This window comes from Zea mays, chromosome 2, assembly GCF_902167145.1.
Source record: "Zea mays cultivar B73 chromosome 2, Zm-B73-REFERENCE-NAM-5.0, whole genome shotgun sequence".
Taxonomy (NCBI): Eukaryota; Viridiplantae; Streptophyta; class Magnoliopsida; order Poales; family Poaceae; genus Zea; species Zea mays.
This window is the reverse complement of record NC_050097.1, coordinates 184076653-184084557: the sequence shown is the minus strand read 5'-3', so window position 1 is coordinate 184084557 and position 7905 is coordinate 184076653. Positions and strand designations below refer to the sequence as shown.

The window sequence follows — 7905 nt, the reverse complement described above, 5'->3', positions numbered from 1 at the left end:
TGGCCGCTGATCAGAGCACGGTTTGCATCGGGGTTGCACCAATATTTTTTCCTCCAAGTTCCCCTGCTCATCTTCTTCCCTGCCTTCTCCGCTTCCTCCGTGCTTAATTGGATACGTACATCAGCTGAGCTATCAGCGACCTACTGACAATATGTATTGATTCAACTAAGAACTAGTAGCGGTTATAGCAGGGGAAGTGGAAATGGATGAGGAAGACAACATTATAGAACTAAGATGAAGACAGCGGTAGAGAACTACGATACTTGACGAAGAAGAAGAACAATTTTGTTGTTTCTTGATACCCCTTCTTCAATTGTTGCTGCTCCTTATGTATTGTAAGCTAATTGGGCTGGGTACCTGACATTTCCCTCTCCTTGAGATGCATCTTGCCCCCAAGCTACTGTTCGCATCACCACTGGGATCCCAAACAAAGACTGAGCAATTGCCTTGGTCACGACTGACAGCAGTACCCCTCTGTGTCATCTCGTCAATGAGTGTGTGAGCTTCATCAAGTTTCCCAAGCAAGCAAAACTCCTGCATCAGCATATTGTATGTCACATTATCTGGGGCAATCCTATTCTTCTCCATCTCTGCCATGATCTCATATGCTCTTTCCATATTTCCATCTGTGCAGTGGTGATTGCTCAGAGCATTGTACATGACAACGCCCGTTCCGATGCCATTCTTCTCAGCCACTTTAAACAACCTATCTGATTCCTGAACTTGGCCTTTCCTAGAGAGAGCATATAACAATGACATGTAGGTCATTGCATGTAGGTCACTGGTAGCAAGGAACATAAAGACAACCATGATGGTCAAATCCAAGCATGCCAACTCCCGAGGCGGAGGCCATGATTCCTTGATCTCACTGTGGGCAGCAATGAGGCCATTACCAAAGTTGTTAGCTAGCAGCACCATTCCCTTTCCAATAGTGTAGTAACCATGGGCGAAATTGTTAGCTCTGTCCTCCTTCCCCGAGATGAGCTGCTCTAGGTGGAAGAGCTAGGGGTACAGAGCATGCTTAGGGTCAACGAAGATGGCTCTGGTCACCTGCTTGCTGGAACCAGTGTTGCTGCAGAACATGTTGAAGGCATCCTACGCGACACCAACCGAGGTAGCACTTTGCTGCATTTCCTCAAACACCACTTGAGCATCAATCAAGGTTAATGCACATAGGCTGTCTGTGAGCTTGAGCTCCTAGCAGTTGAACAACTTTCACAACCTGCTGCACTTGTGGAACAAACTCCTCTAGATGATGGAACCAGAACGGCAGTGCACCCCGGCCAACCTTGCCACTGAGTTGTACTCCTCCTTGCCCTCGACGTCGGCGCCGGCCACCACCTCTGGCACTGATGCTGCCTGCTCCTCTTCATTGGGCCACTTCACCCTTCCCGTGATCGCCCGGTACGCCAACATCACCCTTGGCTGCTGCCGCTCGACTTCCTCACCAATCCGCCGCGGCCACCCTCCGCAGTCGGCACGGGCACGGCGTCGTGCGTGCGCCCGTTCGTGGCCATCGTGCCAAGCTTTGACACTGCCTGCCTGATGGACTGGTGGAGCTGGAGGCTTTCCTGCCTGACGAACACCTCACCGCAGTCCGACTAGGGGCAGATGGTGGCCCCCATGGAGACGCTGCCGCTGATGGGGACCACCACCATGTGGCACTCGTAGCACCCCGACAGTCGCCTCAACTGCATGCCGGCCCTGAATGACGGTCAGCCCAACGACGACCCATCCGACGACGACCTGCCATGCTACAGCTGCTTGCTGCTCTTGTTGTCGCACGGGAACCAGCACGACGTGCTCTTGGGTGAGGAGCCTGTGGGCGTGGCGTTCCTGGTCGGCGATGACACGACCATCTGGGTCACCCGCGCCGCCATGGCCACGTCGAACGCGCTGGTCGAGTCTGCGAGTGAAACGGGCATTGGCACCGCTTCACGACGTCCATGACAGTGTCACACGAGGTGGGGAGGATTTCATTGGTGTTGTTCTGGTTCTCGTCGGGTGTCTCGTGGAGCTCGACGCACACGAAGACGCGCATCCCCTTGAGGTTGGCCTCCGTGAGGTCTCCGATACTCATCTTCGCCATGGTGGCCATGGCCGATGTGCCGCGCACGAAGGACGCCTGTTGGCACTGTGACTCAACGCGGACCGCGAGCGCTAGCGACCGCACCGGCTGCCATGCCGTGACGAAACCTCCCTTATCACTGGGTAGATGCCAGCTGTAGTGCGCCCTGGCGAGTTCGGCTGTGAACCCCGAGGTCGAACAGGTGGTGGGTAGCTTGGTGGCATCAGCGCCATCGAAGAATCCACAGAGGTGGACCAATGCGTGGGCCTCGACACGCGGACGCCATGACTCCAGCGAGCCGACACGAGTTGCCACAGCATGCTCCACGGCATCGAGGTGCTCGATGGTGGCCGAGAGTTGGATCTCGAGATCCGCCCGCGAGGGAATGGGATCTGCATGGGAAAACGCCTCCTCTAGAGAGCGATTCAACGTGGAATGGAGCGAATCGCAGAGATGCTCGTCAGAGTCGACGCCTCGGCCAAAGAGGTCGCCCTAGTCGTCGGCGATCAACTCCTCCGGTGAGCCCCCAACCGCATCGGTAATGAGACCCGAGTGCTCGAACATGCCACCCCAGTCATCGGTAGTGACGGGCTCCTCGTAGCGCAGCTGGATGCATGGTCGCCATGACTCCAGCGCACCAACATGTGTTGCCGGCTTGCCGCAGCAGCCTCCATGGCATCGAGGCACTCGTCGGCGATGGACTCGAGCCTAGCGCACATCCTGTGCCGAGAACCGGTCACAGATCGCGCGTAGGAGCCTGGACTGCTCCTCGAGCGCAATCGTCAGACTAGAAATGACAGCACCCGTCATGCCTAGAGATTAACAGGCTTTGATACCAATTGTCAGCGATCTACTGACGATATGTATTGATTCAACTAAGAACTAGTAGCGGTTACAACAGGGGAAATGAAAATGGATGAGGAAGATAGCAGTATAGAAGACAGCAGTAGAGAACTACGATACTTGATGAAGAAGAAGAATTCTGTTGTTTCTTTGTACCTTCTCTTCCTTATGTATTGTCAGCTAATTGGGTCGGCGAACACCATATGGGCCGGGTAACTGACAAGAGCTCGAACGGCATTTGCAGGAGCAATGCGCTCTTCATCAGAACAATACATGCAATCTCTGCAGCTTTGTTACGAACCTCTCCATTGTAATTTTATTAATTAAGATTTTCTGAGTTGTTGAATGGAGACTAGAGGAGAAGCCACGGGGTGGGCAAAGGGGGTCGTGGCTCCACCTCAATTTTTGTCTTCTTATATATATGTTGAATATAATGCGAATTGGAAAAAATAGTAAGTACATGAAGGCAAAAATGCAGCACACATGTACCATCCTGCCCAACAATCCAACTTCACAACTCTCTAAAATGATCCAATTCCGCTTCTGTTCTGTTATCGTTGTATCCGATAGACACAAGGTAGAAGCTCTCGACTCTGTCGTCGCCATCCCCTTGTTGTACTCGCTCTGACTTTGTCGTCTGCACCCTTCTGCGTTGCCCCAATGTCGCTGCCACACCTAGCTCCCCTTCGGTGCTCACCAGTTCTGTCGCCGCACCAATTAATGTCATGCCGCCCGTCCATCCCTTCTGTCTGCGCTCACACACCCGCGCAATTCCATCATTCAGCCATCGCAACATTGACGCGTAGTTTTTTCTTGTTCATATCTTTCTCTTCTTTCAGATTTTAATTTCTATTGTTCGATCACTAGATTCTATATGCAATGTTACATCTGTTTTATAGTCTTATCCAGATGTATTATGATTTTGTTTGGCCCCACATGAAATTCTGTCATGCGTCCGCCAGTGATGGAGACTGACTCGTTGTTAGCATGGTACTAATCCACAATTCAGATCCAGCTCTCTCTCCTCCTTCAAGAAAGCCATCAAAGCCTTTTCGCCATTGACAATAATTAATTACATGTTTTGGGTTTGCATGGTGTAAGTAATTCTATGGTTCCAATGCTAGCTCATGGATCTGGTGCACAAACGAAAAGAAACAAGTGTCAGGTGATTTGAATACGACAATTGGAAAGAGTTATAGAAGTTATGTACCTAAATTCAAATTAATTCGGGAACCAAACGATCGAGAGGAATGGTAACAAGCTAGGCAACAACGACATGCAAGTGAGAAACAGCTGAGAGCCTGAGACGCCAATGAACTTCACACAAATCCAATACTGCTTCCACTATGCTTTCTTCTCCGTTACTTTTGAGACCGCAAAAATATTGGGTGAGTTTTTCTATGGCATAAAAAAATATTGGGTTGATGGACGACGACAGCATAACAGGGCTTATAACGCCCGTTACTCTCAACCCAGCCCAGCCGCCGCTCTTCCGTGCCCAGTCGATTCGGGAGGGACGACGTGTCTTTCTTCAACGGGACCACCTACCCGGTCCCCACCCCAACCAACCCGGTCACAAGTGAGCTTCTTCCGAGCGTCTCTCCTCCACAAAGCTGCGCCGAATTTTCTCGCGGTGCGTTGAAACCAGAGCCCACCCGGACCGGGTACATCGCCCAACTTCCTCAAGACGTACAGGTACAGCTGACGGCAGAAACCCTCTGATCCGCCGCACACACACCTCGCAATCACAATTCACAAGATGACCAGCTCCGCCGGCTCCCACGACGTGGTGGTGGTGCACACGGGCGGGTGCCACTGCCGTCGCGTGCGCTGGCGCGTCGAGGCCCCCGCGAGCATCGTCGCGTGGGTCTGCAACTGCTCCGACTGCTCCATGCGCGGGAACACGCACTTCGTCGTCCCCGCCGCCAAGTTCAGGCTGCAGGCCGGCGCCGACGAGTCCGTCACCACCTACACCTTCGGCACGCACACGGCCAGGCACACCTTCTGCAAGGTCTGCGGCATCACCTCCTTCTACACCCCGAGGTCCAACCCGGACGGCGTGGCCGTCACCGTCGCCTGCGTGGATCCGGGTACGTACGCTGGGCCACGTCGAGTACCGGAAGGCCGACGGGAGGAACTGGGAGGAGTGGTTCGAGCGCAGCGGCATCGCTGGCTTCTCCGAGGGAAAGGCGGATGCAACGGCAGAGTAGTTAGCTGTTTTTTCTCTAGTACAGAAACTATCTCTCTTGACTCTTGGCTTCAAATATTTTACCTACCTGCTATCGGTTATCGGTTATGAAAAACACTTTCCTATGTCGTCTTCTCTCTTCTCCAACGCAGCGAGCCAATAAAATTTTTCCAGCCGTGCAGAATATCTAAAAAGTGAGGATTTAAACCCTACTCAATTGCATATATCGTTTGACTTTTATCACTCTACCTCATGATTGTTTATTTTACTTTTCTGTTTGTTTTACATAAAGTAGAGGTACGTGCAATTAACTATATTGTTTCCCTCTGTTTTCATCGTGAGAAAGAGACGTGTCCATCTACCACTACCGGCCGTTGACTATGGCTTCACGTGGCTCTTGGTGAGCGGCCCACTCAATCGTTGAGTGGGTTGTGATGGGTTTTAATTACCAATAGGATAAATTGGGTAGGTTTCTTTTGTATTATGGGTGGAAACATACCCATAGGTTTTACTGTCGTGAGTCTTCAACCATTCGACACCCACGCTGCCACCAAGGGCGAAGCCAGGATCCGAAGACAGAGGGGGCAGGCTTAGCCTCCAAGCGATCAAACCAGCAAGGACACAATATAAAAATGGCAAGGGAACCAACCACAATGCATATATTGATATATAATCTTCATTACAAAAGCAGTATAATAAAACAACATCTATTTTGTCAAACAAATTAAAATTACATCTCAGTTATTTTAAATTTAGCTTTACGTGTATTAGCTAGATCATAGGCCTTGATAATATCATCAGAACTAATCATTGCCGCTAATTCCCTCTCAATATAAACGACCAGATAATCCCGTAATAGGCATCTCCCATTTTGCTTCGAAGACGTGTCTTCACAAATTTTATAGCTGAAAAGGCTCTCTCTGTGGTCGCAGTTGACACAGAGAGAGTCAAGAGTAATCTCAATAATTTATCTATCATCGGATAAGAAGAATCTTTATACAGTTTAACTAATCCACTCGTTAAATCAGCCAAAGATGATAAACCCTTTAGTTCTGGATGGTTGCAAACATCAAGTTGAAAATGTGGTAATTGGTACTCTAATTGCATTCTTTCTTGATTTGAGAAATCTGCGAGATAATACTTTTTCACTAGAGAGCATATATTTTCTATGTCAAAAGAGCCAAGTATTGGATTCAAGAAAGCACAAAGTGATGATACTTTTTCACTAGAGAGCATGCCCGTTGGGGGGTGCCAGGCCCACCCCGGCCCCCTGGTGGCTTCGCCACTAGCTGCCACGCGTTCTTCCTAGACCTAAGAGTTTAAGGCTGACTCCAACGGGCCAGGCATCCCGCCATGCAAAGACAATTTGCCTGTTCATACGGCAGTGTAGGCCTTCCAACGAGGCAGCCATACGCGGCAGCAAAAATGGCAGCCAAGAGAGAGGAAAGGTAGAATGACTGCTGCGACACACGCCAGCCAATTTGATGTCTTTGTCTCTGACTAATTGGCCTCATGTGCATCTGTTATGTACGAATCACTTTCACTTTTCTTTCCTACTTGTGATGTCCAGCTATTTTGTATGGTCTGTTGCAAAGTTAAGAATTTTAGTTTGCCAACCAAAACTGCATGGACATGCAAACATCCAAATAGCTGGCCAAAATGGCTGCTATTTGTTGGAGGCAGTCTAAGACCCAAGCATCTAAGCTCTCAGAGTCCGGATTCCCGAATCCACCAGCACCAGCATCGCTAGCGCCGCCACGGCACTACCTACCTCCCGGCCGAGACCCTGAGACCTGAGTGGCTGAGTTGTCCTAAATCCGGCAGCGCCGCTATCGCCGCCACTTACCTCCCCTCACCTGCCTCATCGCCGGCGCCGCCACCCTAGGAGTGCTGGGGTTCCTCGTCATACGTGTTCTCCGACAAGAGCTGTCTACGGCTGCTCGTCTCTGTCCTGGAAGCCTTCGACGAGCTGGTGCTGAGCGGCTTAGCGTCCTACAGGCCACCGCGTCCATCTCTTTGGTACTCGTCCCATGGATTTTAGTATCATCTGCACCCCATCAGCTCATCAGCTCATGTTTAATTTATGCGATTCAAGTTGTCATGGATTGAAATGCCTAATTGATGTGAGACAACTATTAAAGGTGTCGTGGATTTTTACTCATGATCCTGGATAGAATTTATCACTGATTAGATGGACAACATTGAATGAAGGTCTTATTTTTTGCAGGTATAGTATGGGTGATTTACTTGCTTTAACAATGCAATTGTTGTTTCACAAAAGGATACGAGTATTAGGACAACTAAGATAGGGGCCATTTTTGTTTTGTTGGCTCAAAATATAGCTGTAAACTTACCTGTTGTATAGGTCGTATAACATTTTGAAGCATTAGGAATAGTCCAACGTACCTCATAGGTGGTGATTCTTGTGTAATTCCCCTTTAATCATTGTTCACTCCAAACAAGAGTGTCACATTCACAATTTATTTCTTGTTATTTTCATATTAGGACTAGAATTTTATTTTAAACTAATGAAATTCAAGGGGTTTACATTCATGCTTCTTGTATTTATGGTATTGATAATAATGAAATTAGTGCAGTGAGGATGTTACCCTTATAATTCTTATTTCAGTGAGGATTTTAAGCAGAATAATAATTATGGGATAAACATGTGTTGTATTGTTCAGACCCCATCATGTTAATTTTAATGATAAGTGTCGGCGTTTCGACCCCAGGGGTCCCTGGACCGACGAGTAAATTGTCGCCGCGTGTCCCAGTCCAGATGGGTCGGCGCGAGACGGAGCACGAA

General features: G+C 49.5%; 2 pseudogenes; one reads left to right on the top strand and one right to left on the bottom strand.

Moving 5' to 3' along the window:
• Nucleotides 1-326: 326 nt before the first annotated feature.
• Nucleotides 327-2878, bottom strand: LOC103649135 (uncharacterized; annotated as a pseudogene).
• Nucleotides 2879-4165: 1287 nt separating this feature from the next.
• Nucleotides 4166-5347, top strand: LOC103647405 (centromere protein V-like; annotated as a pseudogene).
• The last annotated feature ends 2558 nt before the right edge of the window (nt 5348-7905 follow it).